At 37.6% G+C, this 19,447-nt stretch overlaps 1 protein-coding gene and 1 pseudogene across 2 annotated transcripts in view; one reads left to right on the top strand and one right to left on the bottom strand.

The window, feature by feature from the left end:
• The window catches only part of LOC145908154 (putative serine/threonine-protein kinase fhkD), a 39,671-nt gene that overhangs the window by 1,292 nt on the left and 18,932 nt on the right, over window positions 1-19,447 (bottom strand). The gene's annotated exons all lie outside the window — the stretch shown is intronic.
• On the top strand, window positions 513-7,288 carry LOC145908145 (uncharacterized; annotated as a pseudogene). The gene is made up of 12 exons (XR_014402944.1): window positions 513-726; window positions 1,004-1,187; window positions 1,366-2,056; window positions 2,341-2,504; window positions 2,766-2,879; window positions 3,071-3,133; window positions 3,925-4,083; window positions 4,352-4,417; window positions 4,506-4,559; window positions 5,165-5,233; window positions 5,428-5,743; window positions 6,014-7,288. The product of XR_014402944.1 is annotated as an uncharacterized LOC145908145 (transcript).

Genomic DNA, 19,447 nt, shown 5'->3' with positions numbered 1-19,447 from the left:
TGGCAACACGCTTATGTTCTGGGCGCTGGCTGTTCAGTAGTGGTTTTAATGACCTCCGCGAACCGGTTGTTAGCAAGCGTGTATCGTAGGGCTGTGTATCACTTCTTTCAGTAGAAGTCCCAAATAACCACGTGTATAATGAATCCTGATGTATCGGTCCAGGGTCCTTGCGGATGTTAAAAAAAATAATCCCACCGCTGGCACTGTTGCAACATGTTGGCGTTTCTGCCAACAACTTTTTGACAATATTTCCAGTCACCTCTTGACCAGAACCAATAAAACATTTAGTAAACGAAACGCTGAAAAAGCAACTTTTTGATTGAACTGCTGTTTGTGATTAAAATGAACACTGAAGTTTAACACCACAATGTGTAGCTGGGTGTGTGTGTGATGAAAAAGGCATGCTGAAAATACGGCACGAGTTGAGAAAAGCATTGTGGTTGATCATGTGTAACGCAATTAAACAAACTAATTGCTTTTTCTTGGAGCTAACGGCAGACCGGTAACGTATTTACTGGAGTAAAATAGCGCCATGTACTGGAGAAAACGGTGTTACCGGTCTGTCTTTAGCCCACATGTTTTGCAAATGCTGGGAGAGGAACTTGTTTGTGGTTTGTTAAAGTTGTAATGAAGGAACAAAAAATCAATTACATGTAATGCATTGTTAAAGCTGTTGCTTTTGCTCCTGGTCTAACAACTGTTGATTCTGCTTCTGCCTTTCAGAAGGTTTGTTTTTGTGTTTCACATTTCTGGAACATTATCTGCTTTACTTTCAAGTATTTTTTGTTATATATTCATGTTGGTTTTTATTGATGAATTGTAATCTTGCCTTATTGAAAACCGATTAAGATCAATAGGTTTATTTGAGGTTATAATAGTATTTATGATTGTACACTAGACTAGATCAAGGTAACATTATATTTTCTATATTGATGTCCTATTGCTTGGAGTTTTCTTTGCCTATAATGTTTGTTGAGTTTGTGATTACATTTCTTTTTTGCAGTTTTCACAATGAAGGAATCAAGAACTGTGACAGAAATCCGCTGTCTTAACACAGATGATGGAGAACTTGGTTCAGGTTTGGTTGGCACTGTGTTGCTAGGTGACATTCAAAATTTTGGAAAAGTTGCACTTAAATGCTTTGGGGTTCAAGGTGGGAAAAAAGAAAGGATAAACATTAAAAACAGGTTTGTAATGCTTGTGTGGCATAAAGTGACAGAGCCAAAGAAAAAATAAAATTTATTTGATGCGGCATTTATTTGGGCAACTTTTAAAGGAAATTTGGTTTATTTTTCAGATGAATTGGTGTTAACTGTGATTTTATGTGTTTTGGCAAAAAGTTGACGTTCAAAATAATTTTTGTAGAATTTGTGATGAAATTAAAATGCTTGATAATGCCAACCATGACAACATTGTACGTTTGTATGGATGGACGGATTGGCCAAATACCATGGCCCTTGTAATGGAATACATGGCAAGTGGTAACCTTGGTACCCGCTTCTTAATTCTCATGTTGAGCTTAAGCCAGGGTTGCAACTTCGGATGAGTTTTGATATTTCCAAAGCTCTGGCTTTCATCCACAATATCCCAGGGAAAAAAGGATGACTCATGGTGATATTAAGCCAGAAAATGTCTTTATCACCGCACATTTAATCTGCAAAGTTGGTGATTTTGGAAGTGCCAAGTTGTCAACAATCACTTGTGTCAGTACAACAACACCAATGAGTTCCAGCAGAAAGCATACGGAGTACACAAAAGCCTTTGCATCTCCAAAATTACTTTCCAACCCGTTGGCAACCATCAATAAAGAAGATGATGTTTTCAGTTTTGCCATGGTTGTGTATTTTATACTCTTCCAAAAATACCCAATGGGTTCCACACCACTTGATGTTTACATTGATGCAATCATGGGTGACCAACGCCCTTCAATAAGTGTTTCTGAGATAAAAGAAGATACAACACCTGAGGAAAATGAAATGGTTGATCTATTATCAGCAGTAATACAGGGATGTTGGCAACACAATCCTACAACGCGGGCCAATATGTCCTCTGTCAGGTACACACATAATTTTTTGTCAGACTTTTTTTCTAAAAGACAATTTGATTTTAGATAAAACCATTTTGCCATTTTCCGTCAAATTAGTAAGTGTGTGTGGAATATTTTGAAAAGAAGTGTTTTGTTTGTTTATATTAAATATGTATATGTTCGAAGTATGTTTTTACCAATTACCTTTCAAGAAAATGTTTTTTAAACAGTGAAAAATATTTTATAGAAAAAAGCTTGATTAACTTTTCAAGCCCAAAATTATTCCTGAAGTACGCTTGCACGCATTTCTTTAGTAAAAAGCTTGGGGAACTTTCCATGTTGCAAGATATTTCTGCGATCACATTGCAAGTATCTCAAATTCAGAAGGAAATGCAATTTTCCACACCCACATTTACAAAACACAACACTTCTCCTCTACATGAGTTTGACCCTGTAAGGAAATGTTTTACTGACTCAGGTAAGTTATTAATTGTGTAACATTTTGTATGAAAGAAAACAACTGTTTGTTTTACAACGAAGTTTATTGACACCTTCTTACTTCAATTTCAAAGAAGGTCCTAGCCCTGGATTTATGCTGGTGGAGTTATAGAATATATAATGCATATGTTTGTCCTGTGTCGAAATTGTTGTTTAATTTTGAGTTATCCGCATATATTTCACGCTTGACTTAACACGGTGGTTCTGTTTCCTCTTTCACAGTAAGACTTTACTTTCGCAGACGGGAAAGCCCCGTTTACTGGCGTCGGGTTTTCAATGGCGCAATCTCGCTTGATGACATCATCGCGACCGACGGCTGACAGGGAGATCGTCGCTGATGGCGGAGACGCGTCAGGTACTTGCGCTGTCTGGCGGTGTTTGTATAGGAACTGCTATGCTTTTTTCTTGCAATTCATTGCGCATGCCATAGCCGTATGGTAGCGGTAACACAATTAAGATGTCTACGAACGTTTTCCATTTGAAACAAATTTCAATTTTTTACCGAACAATGCAGTAGTAATTAATTGTATATTTTATTGTTTCCAGACGAGACAGACCCCAAAACACCAATTTCAATTCAATCTTTAAACATTAACTCTCCAACAACAAGTAAGTTGCTTATCCACAAAAGTTACAACCCTTTAACTGACATATGTCACTGATTTCAATTGCAGATATCGGTTTAATAAAACGGGCGCACAGACCCAAATCCTTGACACTTTTTCGAATAAAATTTCTGACAAAATGAGAGAACAAATAACACATTAGTCTTTGAAAAATATTGTTGTACACTTATATAGATGGGATTCCTGGGTAATTCGTACGTGGGCTTCTTTATTCTAACATAAGGACAGCTTGTTGGCACGCGGACGCGTGAAGGACAACACATTCACAAGCGGACAAAGCCATTGATTTAACTGAGGGCATTCTTTACACTCTTAACACTACCGGTCTATATACCACCTTCGCCACCTCTTTTCAATCCAAGGCGATATGACATTATATTAAAAAGTACGAAATTGTTTGATTCGTCAACACAGATATGTTTCACGATATAACATGACAAGGAATGATCGCATGCCCTTACTTGGCGATCTTAGCAGTCGTATGTTTATTAGGTTCACTGGCATCGCAGTCAAGCTGAAACAGCCATTTTGACCGATAAGTCGGAGCGAGATTTGAAAAATTAAGCACCTGGTGAGCTTTGAGCTCTCATCCCTGGGCTTACCTTGACCAAAATACACCCCCGTTCTTCAGTCGTTAGAGCGTTACGCATAAGTTGTGATGTAAAATTTTATGAATATAGGTTTTCGTGAATGAACTGTTCTCAACTATCGTTTCCTTTGTTGTTTTGATAACCTCTTGTACGCGGTAATTTGTAACAAAGTCATTTCAAACAGGCAACTCCAGTCCTCCAAGACCTGCACCACGCGGGATTCGAACCCCGAACCCACCGACTTCCAGACCAACTTTTTCAGAAAGTGCTGAACCGTTGAAAGAGAATGAGCTGATTCGGATGCAAGAAGCTCCTTACTCGTTTCCCACAGAATATTTCAGTGGTTAGTGCATTGAAAACCCTCCATAACACGACCGTGTTACTGCTATGATTGCACATTTTAAAGAACTTCTTTTGTTGTAGAAATATCACACTTGTATTGTTACAATTACCTGTTTTTTAAGTTCAGTCTTGTCTCTTATTCAAATATAAAAGCGTAAGTCATTTGGAATGCAGTGTTTTGTTGCCAGGTGAAGAATGTATTTGGGCACCTCATTAAATTACTCGAACGCATGATGATCAACCGACACATAATTTTTACTGTGTTTTAGTTCCTGTACAACAGAATGTTGACCGACCTCCATCTAATTATGGAAACGAAGACTTGTGCTTTTCAGGTACACAAGTGTTTGACAATTCTGCAAACCATAGCTCTTGCTTACTGCGAAAATGCGTCGTAATTTTGCATGTCATTGTTGCTTTCAGAGCCTTCAACTCAACAGAAATCCACATTTCCAACTTCTCCGCCTTCTGCCCAAAGTAAGAATATCAAGGCAATGCATGAAATTTAAACAATGTTTGAAATATCGGCCTGTCGGGCTTTCGTTGACTACAGCGGCCCGGCATAAACTTTAAACGGCGGATATAACTTGTTCGAAAATTGTGCTCTTATCCTTACGTAATTTTTGCGCGATAACAACCGCCGTTACTTGGTCTCGCGTAAGCAATGTCACTGACTAAGTCAGTGTTTCCCAACCGGTGGTACGCTACTACTAGTGGTACGCGACGGCATTCCAGATGGTGCGGATCAGTTCGAATTCAAAAATTCTGATCTCAAAATGTTTATTACTTCATCACCTAGGTTACTCTGTAACACACAACTAGGTGGTACGCGTCGAAATTGTTTTACCTCCAAGTGGTACGCAACCACAAAAAGGTTCGGTATCAAAGCACTAGTTTATGAAACTGACCCGAACCCTAACTAGAGAGTGAAATAACAACATTGAAGAGTGAAAAAACAACACAGCTGGTGTAACCACAAGTTACATGCAGTATATTACGTTTATTGCTTTCCCTAAAACAGTCACGAACACAAAAACCAACAACTTTCACGCATAAAATATTTATTCTGTGTTAATCCCCAGCCTCGTCCAACTTGTCGTCTTCAAAACCCAACATTCTAAATTTCGATCATATGTTCGTACAAGGCGAAGGTAAGATTTTATGTTGATTTTGTGTATTTGTCAGGACTAACTACAAAAAGTTGGCTTTACACCAAACAGATTTACAGATTTTAGAAATAATTGAACTTCGTTTCTCAAATATTTAGTGAATTTCAAGTTGATTTTTATGATTTTGTGAATCAGAAATCTTAACGTTTCCCCTCAGCAAAGAACATGTTTTCAAGGTCGGGAGTTAATACAAACCTACAAACAAATGCTGGAGGCGCATCAGTACAATCACGCTAGAGAAACAGCTGGAAAAGTGTTAGAATTCATCATCTCCAACTTGAATGCGAAAGCTCCCTTGTTAAAGGGCGCCGCGAATCGACGAAGGAACGAGAAAAAGTTTTTGGAAGCAATTCTGTTCTTCGAGGTCGCCCAACTGGCTTATGTTCATCCGAACAATCACCAGAACACGGTGATGGGGATGGAAATATACGTGAAGGAGATGAGCAAAATGTGTCAGGAAAATTCAGGCGATTTCCTGATATCCCCCCTTCGGTGAGTTTTGTGGTAATCCCTGTTGTCATGACAACTTCCCAACGAATCGAAAATTTATGGACTTGGTCGTGTTGTGTTGTCCCTTTTTTCCTAATACTTTAGCTGTATAAGCAATAAACGGTAGTTATAAATTGAAGTGCCTTAATCATGTACATATTTCACGTACTATTGCAAGTTGGGGTCGCCAGGAAAACTTGATTTTGATGCAGTTTTGCTGCATGGATTTTTTTGCAAATCCTTTCATTTACGACTGCCTGTTTTTTTGTCCAGCGAGATATATACTGATTACGTCATTCCACGTATGGTCGAACTTGTCCAAGAAAGAGAAAAGTTACCAGCCTTACAAAAAGACGACAAAGCTCAGTGGTGGGCGTGGATATCTCAAGCTGAACAGCTGGTTGGAAAAACCGAAACAAGTGGAAGATAAGGTTCACAGGCATCGCAGCCAAGCTGGATCAGCCACTTTTCCCGACAAGTCGGAGCGAGATCTGAAAAATCAAGTTCCCGGTGAGGTTTGAACTCACGACCCTGGGCTAACCAGGTCCAACGCTCTACCAACTTAGCTACAGGAGCTCGGTGGCTTCACGGGGTATATTGTGGCCAAGGTACACTGGTGCTCAAACGCACAACTTGTCAGGCGACCTTCACCGGCGTAGAGGATCTCCACCACCGTAATCAGACAACGCAGAAGTAATGCCATGCTTACGCATAGCAAGGCGGGATCGCCCCACTGCGCAGGCCCTTTGTATTTGGCGATCACTGCTCTAATATTTTGATCATAAGGTTGTCGAAGATATCTTGAAAACGCCATAGAAATCGTAAAGTCAGCTCATGGCAAGAAAGATCCTTACTACAAGGATTTGGTGCAAATGCTTCAAAATCACGGCAAGCAAAACTGATTTTATTTTGTATTGTTGTTGTTGTCGTTGTTATTTGTCAGTGAAAAGGCTTTAAAGTATTGACCTCTATGAATTTTTGAGAAACCTTTTAATATAGAACATAAAATCGAGCAAACGTTTTCTTTTAATGCAATTGACGCGTTTTTGTACGGTCCCCTCTTTCAATTTAAATTTTGATGACGTCGCAATCAAAGCTTCAATCAAGCTGTCGAACTTCTCGGTGCCGCAATCTACTTTAGACGTGCCAAAGTACGCTCTGTGTCTGCACAAGTCCAACTGTGCTTTTTTGTTTTAAAATCGATTTTTCAGCATATTTTATGTCTTATTGTAAGTTTCCTATCTCACGTTTATTATCGCAAAGCGATTTAACAGTTTCACGCTCCAAGCAATATTTCTAATGCATTTTTAACAAATTGAGGTTCTTCAAATTCAGTGTGTTGAAGTTCAAATTTAAGTATTCGTTGGTCTTCAATTTTAAACGTCAAATAAAATATTTTTATTACTAAACGCAACACAATATTCTCAACTGACTGATGATGTCGACGCCCTTACGTTTGTGCCTTGGAATGACGTCACTGGTGTAAACAACATTGTTATATTTTTCTTAAACTTTTGCTGATTAAAGTGTCGTTAACTTTTGTCACAACCTACGAATAAACAACTTTCTCGGTCGATAACGGAGAAAGTATTGACTTCTGATACTTATTATATTTGTACAAAACTAGGAACCGGACATATGCCATCGAAACTTGATCAACGACAGTTGGTGCTCATCCAATATATCCGTACTTACTTGCTTGAACTCATCCGAAATTATAGGCAAAACCGCTTTTCGGGATGGTTATATTTGCGACAACAGTCACTACGATGACACTATTGTTACGGAAGTATACAATTTTATTCATCTTTTCGATCACTGCCAATCACCATTCTGATAAATTTATTTTCGGACTATGATCATCCAAGAATATAACCATGCTGACGTCACGGGTTTCTTTGAAATATTTCTCTCAAGGGCCGTGGTGTTGTACATATTTAACGGGAGATTCTATTTCTTGTGCCCGAAAATAAATATAGAACTGCAACCATGCAACAATGGCCTGTGTGTTGTGGCCAGATTGTTTTCAATTCGGTTTGGGTTGATACTCGCAAGTATAATGGGCGTCGCCATACCTTATTCACCAAACATATATAAATTCTCTATACTGAGGGCTATGGAAGCCATGTTTTTCCTTCAAACAACCATGTCGTATTTCACAAACCGTAAGAATATTATTATTTAGGCCCGCCATTGCGCCACGTAAGGTCGAGCACCCCAAATTGTCAGTGTCAGGTTTAGAATCAGTGTAATGACGGTGTTGTATTCGTAACACCTGTGTCACTGACACGTACGTGACTTCCAAAAATACCAAAACGGGGATTTGGGGCAGCAAAAAGTACAGCACAGCAGCCGGTCAAGACATATTTCATAAAACACAGCGAAAATAAATGATTGCTTGAAAGTAAGCAATTCGAAACGCTGCATTGGGTCTTTAAGTTTAAACAAGCCGGCAATTAAGCGAACTGTCGCTATCTATAGGATCCTGTACAAGCGATACGAAACAAACGACATTCTATACCATTAACGGTATACGCGGAACAGACAGAGAACACAATAATAGTGCACAAGGCGATCCTTATCTACATAAATCTTAGATTACTATGTAAAATATTAAAAAGGATGAATTTAAAAAAGGAACCACGACTAAACCGGACCAAATTACAGTACTAGAATGTGCGGTAATGCGCTACAACAATGAGACGGTTGCATTTTATGCATGGGTGTAATAAAGATTTGTATACATTGGTTGAATGTATAGCCTAAATAAGAAATAACATTCTGCAACAACCACTATTCGAAATGGTCATATTTTGGTTTTTAAAATGTCTTTTTGTCTGGTCACAAAAAAACCCAGAAGCACAGTTTTTCAGGTAATGTCTTGCTGGTAAAAATAACATTTTTCAGCCAAATTTAAATACGCTTGAATGTAAAACAAACAAATCACAGGCAATTTCCTACCAAACACAGCACAATTTAACCGCGTATTCTCGAAGTTAAACTTTTTGTTTATTAACTGATACATTCCGAACAATTAACGTCCAACGTTTTGTTGACGGGGAAATGCAACATAAAACGATTCGCCGCACTGATGGACAGGGCTTGCGAGCTGTCGGTGGTCTATACAGAATGTTTTTTTTTGAAACAGAATGTGGTAGAAGCACAACTCCGTAACTTATTACAATATGGGTCTTTTCGATGAGGTCGTTGCGCAGTTACGCGAACGTTTAAATTGACCAGCGCGTTTAAATCGCTTCTTGTATATTTTTCGCGGTATAACATTAGACTTTGACAATGTAGATATGAATTTTTGTAAAATTTTCTGCATTGTGTAAAATTCATTGTTTTGCAAACGTACTTCTACAGAATGTTGATAAATGTGAATAATACATAGCAACTGCATATCATAGCAACCGAAACGTCGATTTGATAATTTTTGGCCCGAAGAGCTGTAGATAACAATATCGGTGACCACTAAAAGACGCTAAGATGATCACGTGGTGGCAGAAAAAAATATAGTCTGTTCCCCGATTAATTGACAGAGACAAGCAAAAACCGCGCCATGATGTATAGTGTTCTTGAAAATTCTGTTTAAGAAACAAAATTCAATCTGTTTCAAAAACAAAATTTATTTTTAGTGTATATTTCACACATTATAAGTTTACGCAGAGAAAAGCAAAACAACATGCAATCATGCAATATTTGCAAAATTCGCCTGGTTGTCTGTGAGAAATATACACTAAAAAAAGAGCATCTATTTACTTAGTAGTTAAAGACAGTGCACATACACTCGCAAGCAAAATCTATACAATGCAATAAAAAATGGGTAAATTTAAATTAGTGAAACGTATTCAAAACAAATATTGAATAAATTCAAGCAACCCTGGGGTCAGGGACAACTAAGTGAAGTGTTTGACGTCACGACAGTTTTGTTAAAACTTTTTTCAAGATCAGTAACGAACAACATTCTGCCTCAGGCGTCAGTGAAGATTATTACGTCATTTAGTCTGACTCGCCCTGCAAACATGTTTGCTGCATTCGGGCAACTTTGAAACGTAGGTTCGAAACAATGTCATGTGGCAATCTGCGCTTCCGTCGGAATTTTATCTTTAATGATAATTTTTTTTTTTTACCTAGCTTTTTATGTTTTTTGTGGTGCAATCTATCAAAGTAAATATAGTTGTAAGCCACAAGCGAAGCGTTGCGCCTTGTTCCATCATCTGCGGTGAATGCACATTTATGGACAATCTTCAAACATGAGTTAATCTGTGAAGTTTGGTCCCGAAATAAATGTGATTACATGCTTACGATGAACAAACTCTCCTATGTTTGTGTGTTCAAGTCTCCTTACCGTGTTTACTGCATACTTGTGATTGCAGTGTGTTGATGAAGTCGTGTAGTGCCTGGTACTTGATAAATCTCTAGTTGTTTGGTGTGGGACAAAATTAGAAGCTGAAGTAGGTGCTTGGCGGTGCGTGTCGCGATTACTAAAAGTATCTGTTGCCGCAAAAACCTGCACTTGACAATTATAAACGCGTCCTTAAAAAACGCTCGGCGTCGTATTTTGCAAAGATTGAACGCAAATCAAGCGAAGAAATTTGGAATTACATTTAAAACCCTAATTCATAAAAGTCGTAAAGGTTGAACCCAGAACAATAATAGTTGAATGGGTTTGATATTCCGAATGGGTCGGATAATTCCATGCATTTCAAGTGAGAACAACAACGCGCCTGTGGAAGAAAAGTGTTACAACGTTTGTGACCTCACAAGCAAAAACCGTTTTGAGTTATTTCTTCTAATAACTGTACATTTATACTGAACAACCACACAATCAGCAAGAAAAAATACATTCTTTTTTACAAAACGTGTATATTTGTTGTTTTTCAACGGGAGATCGAACAGTTAAGAAATAAATGTTTAACAGATCGGAACGTGGCCGCACCATTGAATTAAGCAACATTGAGTAAAGTGTGGACGTAGTTAAAAAAATTTGTCAATCAGTTGCCTAAAAACTTCGATCAGAGCGAAATATTAAAACGATCAGAACCGAAAAGTTCAACATTTTGCCCCCAGGCTTCAATGCAGATCCTTACGTCATATTGTCTGACACGCGCGGGTAAAGTCATAATACATTTTTTGCCTTTGTTCCGAAATTTCGTTACAAAACCGTTCCGAGAAACGGAATTTCGTTCCCAAATGAGAAAAACCGTTTCGGGAACATTATTTTTACGCAAAATTTCGTTACAGGAACATATTTTGGTTTTTGAATTGTGTTTCCAAAATCACAATTTGGGTAATATCGCACAAAAAATTGTGTTCCGAAAATCGACCAAGCCAAAAATCACCACTACATGTCGACAAAGAGACGAAGAAAACGTGGTTTTGCTCACGAGTATAAGGTTGATTTTAATACGAATATATGTTTTCAAACGTAGACAATTACGGGAAGATGAAAATATGCATTGAACATAATTTTCGTTCCCGGAACAGAACTTGCGTTCCTGGAACCGAATTTTTATTCTGGGAACGGAATTTTTGATACTGGAACAGAATTTTCGTTACTGGAACGGAATTTTCGTTACGGGAACAGAATTTTCGTTACTGGAACAGAATTTTCGTTACGGGAACGGAATTTTCGTTACGGGAACGGAGTTTTCCTTACGGGAACGGAATTTTCGTTACTGGAACAGAAATTTCGTTACTGGAACAGAATTTTCATTACGGGAATGGAATTTTCGATACGGTAACGGAATTTTCGTTACGGTGATGGAATTTTCGTTACGGGAACGAAATTTTCGTTACTGGAAAAGAAATTTCGTTTCTGGAACAGAATTATCGTACTATGAGGAATAATTACATTCCCGTTGAAGGTACCTTTTCGATCCAAGGACACAATGTCGTTCTTTCAAGAAAATTGTTGATACGCGACCTAAATGTCGTTCAAAAATGTGACTTTTTGATCCTGGAACGGAATTTTAGTTACTGGAACGGAATTTTCGTTACCGGAACATAATTTTCGTTACGGGAACGGAATTTTCGTTACGGGAACGGAATTTTCGTTACGGGAACGGAATTTTCGTTACGGGAACGGAATTTTCGTTACGGGAACGGAATTTTCATTACTGGAACAGAAATTTCGTTACTGGAACAGAATTTTCATTACGGGAATGGAATTTTCGTTACGGTAACGGAATTTTCGTTACGGTAATGGAATTTTCGTTTCGGTAACGGAATTTTCGTTACGGGAACGGAATTTTCGTTACTGGAAAAGAAATTTCGTTTCTGGAACAGAATTATCGTACTATGAGGAATAATTACATTCCCGTTGAAGGTACCTTTTCGATCCAAGGACACAATGTCGTTCTTTCAAGAAAATTGTTGTTACGCGACCTAAATGTCGTTCAAAAATGTGTCTTTTTGATCCTGGAACGGAATTTTCGTTACTGGAACAGAATTTTCGTTACGGGAACGGAATTTCGTTACGGGAACGGAATTTTCGTTACGGGAACAGAATTTTCGTTACTGGAACACAATTTTCGTTACTGGAGCAGAATTTTAGTTACTGGAACGGAATTTTAGTTACTGGAACAGAATTTTCGTTACGGGAACGGAATTTTCGTTACGGGAACGGAATTTTCGTTACTGGAACAGAATTTTAGTTACGGGAACGGAATTTTCGTTACTTGAACAGAATTTTCGTTACGGGAAAAGAATTTTCGTTACTGGAACAGAATTTTCGTTACTGGAACAGAATTTTCGTTACGTGAACGGAATTTTCGTTACGGGAACGGAATTTTGGTTACGGAACGGTATTTTCGTTACGGGAACAGAATTTTCGTTACTGGAACAGAATTTTTGTTACTGGAACAGAAATTTCGTTTTTGGAACATAATTATCGTACTATGATGAATAATTACATTTCCGTCGAAGGTACTTTTTCGATCCATGGACACAATTGTCGTTCTTTCAAGAAAATTGTTGATAAGCGACCTAAATGTCGTTCAAAAAAGTGACTTTTTGATCTTGGAACAGAATTTTCGTTACAGGAACGGAATTTCGTTGCGGGAACGAAATTTTCGTTACGGGAACGGAATTTTCGTTACCGGAACAGAATTTTCGTCACTGGAACAGAATTTTAGTTACGGGAACGGAATTTCGTTACTGGAACAGAATTTTCGTTACGGGAACGGAATTTTCGTTACTGGGACAGAATTTTCGTTACTGGAACAGAATTTTCGTTACTGGAACAGAATTTTTGTTACTGGAACAGAAATTTCGTTTTTGGAACATAATTATCGTACTATGAGGTATTAATTACATTTCCGTCGAAGGTTCTTTTTCGATCCATGGACACAATTGTCGTTCTTTCAAGAAAATTGTTGATACGCGACCTAAATGTCGTTCAAAAAAGTGACTTCTTGATGCTGGAACAGAATTTTTGTTAGAGGAACGGAATTTCGTTACGGGAACGGAATTTTCGTTACGGGAACGGAATTTTCGTTACTGGAACAGAATTTTCGTTACTGGTGGAGAATTTTAGTTACGGGAACAGAATTTTCGTTACTGGAACAGAATTTTCGTTACTGGAACGGAATTTTCGTTACGGGAACGGAATTTTCGTTTCAGGAACTGAATTTTTTTTGCCCGAACTTAATTTTCGTTTCGGAGAACATAATTTTTGATGTTGGAACATATTTTCGTTCCTCGGATAGACTTTTCAGACGGTAATGGGGCATAATGCAATTTTCCATTTACTCTGAAATACCGATAACAAAACTGTTCTGAGTAACAAAATTTCGTTCAAAATTGAACAATTTCGTTTCGGAAAATTTTGTTCAATTTCTGGTATGTCGTAACAAAATTTTTTGTGAAATATATCGTTAAATTGACTGTAACAAAAAATTTGTTACGATATTTTTTTGTGCATTAGATGACGATTTTAACACACATGGTGTAAAGTATATCAATTGGATCTCGTTACCAAAAGTGTTAGCTGCACCAAAATTTGTCTACAAATCTCTTAATTGGAAAAAATTACTTGATTCAAAATTGTGTATATTGCCGGCGGGAATTCTCAAAATTAGTTAATTCCGCACGACCTTAGCGACAATTGTTTGTAACACGCGTTTTCGCGCAGCAATAAAAAACTAGGGAACATAAACCGATTTGGTTTTCTCTACTCGTTTTGCAATGCCATGTAGTATTTCTGTATAAAACTTCAAGTCGCTTGATTTAAAATTGTTTATATTGCCAGAGGGAATTCTAAAAATTAGTTAATTCCGCACGACCTTAGCGACCATTGTTTGTAACATGCGTTTTCGCGCAGCAATAAGAAACCAAAGGACATACGCCAATTTAGTTTTCATTTCTCGTTTCGTACTGGCATCTAATATTTGTGTGCAAAATTTCAAGTCGCTTCATATAAAAATGTTGAAATCACAGGCGGACAACTGTCAAATTTAGTTAAAACCGCCGAACCTTATAGCCACCATAGTTTGAAACATGCGTTTTCGCGCAGCAATAAAATTCTAAAGGACAGACGCCAATTTAGTTTTCATTTCTCGTTTTGTAGAGGCACCTAGTATTTGTGTGCAAAATTTCAGGTCGCTTGATTGAAAATTGTTTGTATTGCCGGCGGGAATTCTCAAAATTAGTTAATTCCACACGACCTTAGCCACCATGGTTTGTAACATGCGTTTTCGCGCAGCAATAAGAAACTAAAGGACATACCTCAATTTAGTTTTCATTTCTCGTTTTGTAGTGGCACCTAGTATTTGTGTGCAAAATTTCAGGTCTCTTGATTTAAAATTGTGTATATTGCCGGCGGGAATTCTCAAAATTAGTTAATTCCGCACGACTTTAGCGACCATTGTTTGTAACATGCGTATTCGCGCAGCAATAAGAAACTAAAGAACATACGTCAATTTGGTTTTGATTGCTCGTTTTGTAGTGGCATCTAATATTTGTGAGCAAAATTTCAAGTCGCTTGATATGAAAATGTTGAAATCACAGGCGGACAACTGTCAAATTTAGTTAATCCGCCGAACCTTAGCCACCATAGTTTCAAACATGCGTTTTCGGCAAGCAATAAAATTCTAAAGGACATACCTCAATTTAGTTTTCATTTCTCGTTTTGTATTGGCACCTAGTATTTGTGTGCAAAATTTCAGGTCGCTGGATTGAAAATTGTTTATATTGCCGGCGCGAATTCCCAAAATTAGTTAATTCCGCACGACCTTAGCGAACATTGTTTGTAACATGCGTTTTCGCGCAGCAATAAGAAACTAAAGGACATACGCCAATTTAGTTTTGAGTGCTCGTTTTGTAGAGGCATCTAATACTTCTGTGCAAAATTTCAAGTCGCTTGATATAAAAATGTTGAAATCACAGGCGGACAACTGTCAAATTTGGTTTAATCCGCCGAACCTTATAGCCACCATAGTTTCAAACATGCGTCTTCGGCAAGCAATAAAATTCTAAAGGACAGACGCCAATTTAGTTTTCATTTCTCGTTTTGTAGAGGCACCTAATATTTGTGTGCAAAATTTCAGGTCGCTTGATTGAAAATTGTTTGTATTGCCGGCGGGAATTCTCAAAATTAGTTAATTCCGCACGACTTTAGCGACCATTGTTTGTAACATGCGTTTTCGCGCAGCAATAAGAAACTAAAGGACATACGTCAATTTGGTTTTTTTTGCTCGTTTTGTAGTGGCATCTAATATTTGTGAGCAAAAATTCAAGTCGCTTGATAAAAAAATGTTGAAATCACAGGCGGACAACTGTCAAATTTAGTTAATCCGCCGAACCTTGGCCACCATAGTTTCAAACATGCGTTTTCGGCAAGCAATAAAATTCTAAAGGACAGACGCCAATTTAGTTTTCATTTCTCGTTTTGTAGAGGCACCTAGTATTTGTGTGCAAAATTTCAGGTCGCTTGATTGAAAATTGTTCATATTGCCGGCGGGAATTCTCAAAATTAGTTAATTCCGCACGACCTTAGCGACCATTGTTTGTAACATGCGTTTTCGCGCAGCAATAAGAAACTAAAAGACATTGTCCAATTTAGTTTTCATTGATCGTTTTGTATTGGCACCTAGTATTTGTGTGCAAAATTTCAGGTCGCTTGATTGAAAATTGTTTGTATTGCCGGCGGGAATTCTCAAAATTAGTTGATTCCGCACGACTTTAGCGACCATTGTTTGTAACATGCGTTTTCGCGCAGCAATAAGAAACTAAAGGACATACGTCAATTTGGTTTTCATTGCTCGTTTTGTTGTGGCATCTAATATTTGTGAGCAAAAATTCAAGTCGCTTGATATAAAAATGTTGAAATCACAGGCGGACAACTGTCAAATTTAGTTAATCCGCCGAACCTTGGCCACCATAGTTTCAAACATGCGTTTTCGGCAAGCAATAAAATTCTAAAGGACAGACGCCAATTTAGTTTTCATTTCTCGTTTTGTAGAGGCACCTAGTATTTGTGTGCAAAATTTCAGGTCGCTTGATTGAAAATTGTTTGTATTGCCGGCGGGAATTCTCAAAATTAGTTAGTTCCGCACGACTTTAGCGACCATTGTTTGTAACACGCGTTTTCGCGCAGCAATAAGAAACTAAAGGACATACGTCAATTTGGTTTTCATTGCTCGTTTTGTAGTGGCATCTAATATTTGTGAGCAAAAATTCAAGTCGCTTGATATAAAAATGTTGAAATCACAGGCGGACAACTGTCAAATTTAGTTAATCCGCCGAACCTTGGCCACCATAGTTTCAAACTTGCGTTTTCGGCAAGCAATAAAATTCTAAAGGACAGACGCCAATTTAGTTTTCATTTCTCGTTTTGTAGAGGCACCTAGTATTTGTGTGCAAAATTTCAGGTCGCTTGATAGAAAATTGTTTATATTGCCGGCGGGAATTCTCAAAATTAGTTAATTCCGCACGACCTTAGCGACCATTGTTTGTAACATGCGTTTTCGCGCAGCAATAAGAAACTAAAGGACATTGTCCAATTTAGTTTTCATTGATCGTTTTGTATTGGCACCTAGTATTTGTGTGCAAAATTTCAGGTCGCTTGATTGAAAATTGTTTGTATTGCCGGCGGGAATTCTCAAAATTAGTTAATTCCGAACGACTTTAGCGACCATTGTTTGTAACATGCGTTTTCGCGCAGCAATAAGAAACTAAAGGACATACGTCAATTTGGTTTTCATTGCTCGTTTTGTTGTGGCATGTAATATTTGTGAGCAAAAATTCAAGTCGCTTGATATAAAAATGTTGAAATCACAGGCGGACAACTGTCAAATTTAGTTAATCCGCCGAATCTTGGCCACCATAGTTTCAAACATACGTTTTCGGCAAGCAATAAAATTCTAAAGGACAGACGCCAATTTAGTTTTCATTTCTCGTTTTGTAGTGGCATCTAGTATTTGTGTGCGAAATTTCAGGTCTCTTGATTTAAAATTGTGTATATTGCCAGCGGGAATTCTCAAATTTAGTTAATTCCGCTCGACCATTGTTTGTAACATGCGTTTTCGCGCAGCAATAAGGAACTAAAAGACATTGTCCAATTTGGTTTTATTGCTCGTTTTGTAGTGGCATCTAATATTTGTGTGCAAAACTTCAGGTCGCTTGACAGAAAAATGTTGAAATCACAGTCTGACAACTGTCAAATTTAGTTAATCCGCCGAACATTAGCCACCATAGTTTCAAACATGCGTTTTCGGCAAGCAATAAAATTCTAAAGGACAGACGCCAATTTAGTTTTCATTTCTCGTTTTGTAGTGGCATCTAATATTTGTGAGCAAAAATTCAAGTCGCTTGATATAAAAATGTTGAAATCACAGGCTGACAACTGTCAAATTTAGTTAATCCGCCGAACATTAGCCACCATAGTTTCAAACTTGCGTTTTCGGCAAGCAATAAAATTCTAAAGGACAGACGCCAATTTAGTTTTCATTTCTCGTTTTGTAGTGGCATCTAGTAATTGTGTGCGAAATTTCAGGTCTCTTGATTTAAAATTGTGTATATTGCCAGCGGGAATTCTCAAATTTAGTTAATTCCGCTCGACCATTGTTTGTAACATGCGTTTTCGCGCAGCAATAAGAAACTAAAAGACATTGTCCAATTTGGTTTTCATTGCTCGTTTTGTAGTGGCATCTAATATTTGTGTGCAAAACTTCAGGTCGCTTGACAGAAAAATGTTGAAATCACAGTCTGACAACTGTCAAATTTAGTTAAAACCGCCGAACCTTAGACACCATAGTTTCAAACATGCGTTTTCGGCGCCAATTTAGTTTTCATTGCTCGTTGTGTAGTGGCTTCTAATATTTGTGTGCAAAATTTCAAGTCGCTTGATATAAAAATGTTGAAATCACAGGCGGACAACTGTCAAATTTATTTAAAACCGCCGAACCTCAGACACCATAGTTTCAAACTGCGTTTTCGGCAAACAATCAAATTCTAAGGACAGACGCCAATTAGTTTTTATTTCTCGTTTTGTACTGAGATCTAATATTTGTGTGCAAAATTTCAAGTCGCTTGATTTAAAATTGTTCAAAACACAGGCACACTACTGTCAAATTTAGTTAATTTCGCCCTTTCGGCGCGGTTTATACTTGTCTTTGAGAGGTATTTGCCTGCCAAATCTCTGTTTTACATCCAAGCGAATTAAAATTTGGCAGTTAAATACTACAGCCATGTAGAAGGAGATACCTCTAAACTTTATTGAACTATATGCTTTAGTTTTTTTGTTATCATACGAAAAGACGTTTTTAAAACTGTTTTGGCGAACCGACGGCGCGGTTTAAGCTTGTCTTTGACAGGTATTTACTTGTCTTCGTTTTGAAATAATATGGCCAAACGAAATAAATATAGCTTTAAAATGCTCTAGGTATGTTGTAGACGGTCCCATTGAACTGTATTCGACTATCCGTTTTTTTGATATATTTAAAGGCGTTCTTTTTAAGTGTTTTGGCGAATGACGCGTTTTTAACATGTTTTCACTTGTTAATTGCTATGTTTGATGCTTGCCGTATGAGCAGTTTATCTATGTTCCTAATAAAATTCGGGAGCAATAATTAAACGATCTTAAGACATCAGATTTGTGTGTGAGCAGTAAAATTTCGTTGTGGGAGGCGCCTATCTTGGGAATTGAGATACGAACTTTCCTCTCTTCGCTTTTTGAAATTCTCTGATGACGCCGCTCCTTTGGGAGTTGTTAGTTCGGATAAGACGACCACACGCCTTTTTGCACTTTTGTGTGTCCCGAATTTTGATGCTGTTTATCACTGTCGATATCATGGTAATTTTTGAAGCGGAAAATTCCAATATAATCCGCAACATTTTCGATCAATGCTATCAATATGTTTAGAGAAAATCATGTAGTGTATGTTTTATTTTAGCATGAGGCGTTTGTTATTTCTTGGTTGTATATTTATTTAAATTGTGTTTTTATACAAAATTATAAATAGACCATTACTATAAATAACATGTTACATATTTGTATTTAAAATTTCAACTTGGTTTACTTTACACGATACTTTGGCACCACGTGGGTGTTGTGCTTTGTTTTACATCGACCAATTTGCAAAAGGGCAACTTTGAAACGTAAACTCGAAACAATGTCATGTGGCAATCTGCGCTTCCGTCGGAATTGTATCTTTGATAATAATTTTTTTATTTTTTTCCTCGCTTTTTATATTATTTGTGGTG

Source organism: Ascidia mentula, chromosome 7, assembly GCF_947561715.1.
Source record: "Ascidia mentula chromosome 7, kaAscMent1.1, whole genome shotgun sequence".
Classification (NCBI taxonomy): Eukaryota; Metazoa; Chordata; class Ascidiacea; order Phlebobranchia; family Ascidiidae; genus Ascidia; species Ascidia mentula.
Note: the sequence above shows the minus strand (reverse complement) of the source record. Positions and strands in the feature narration are given on the sequence as shown.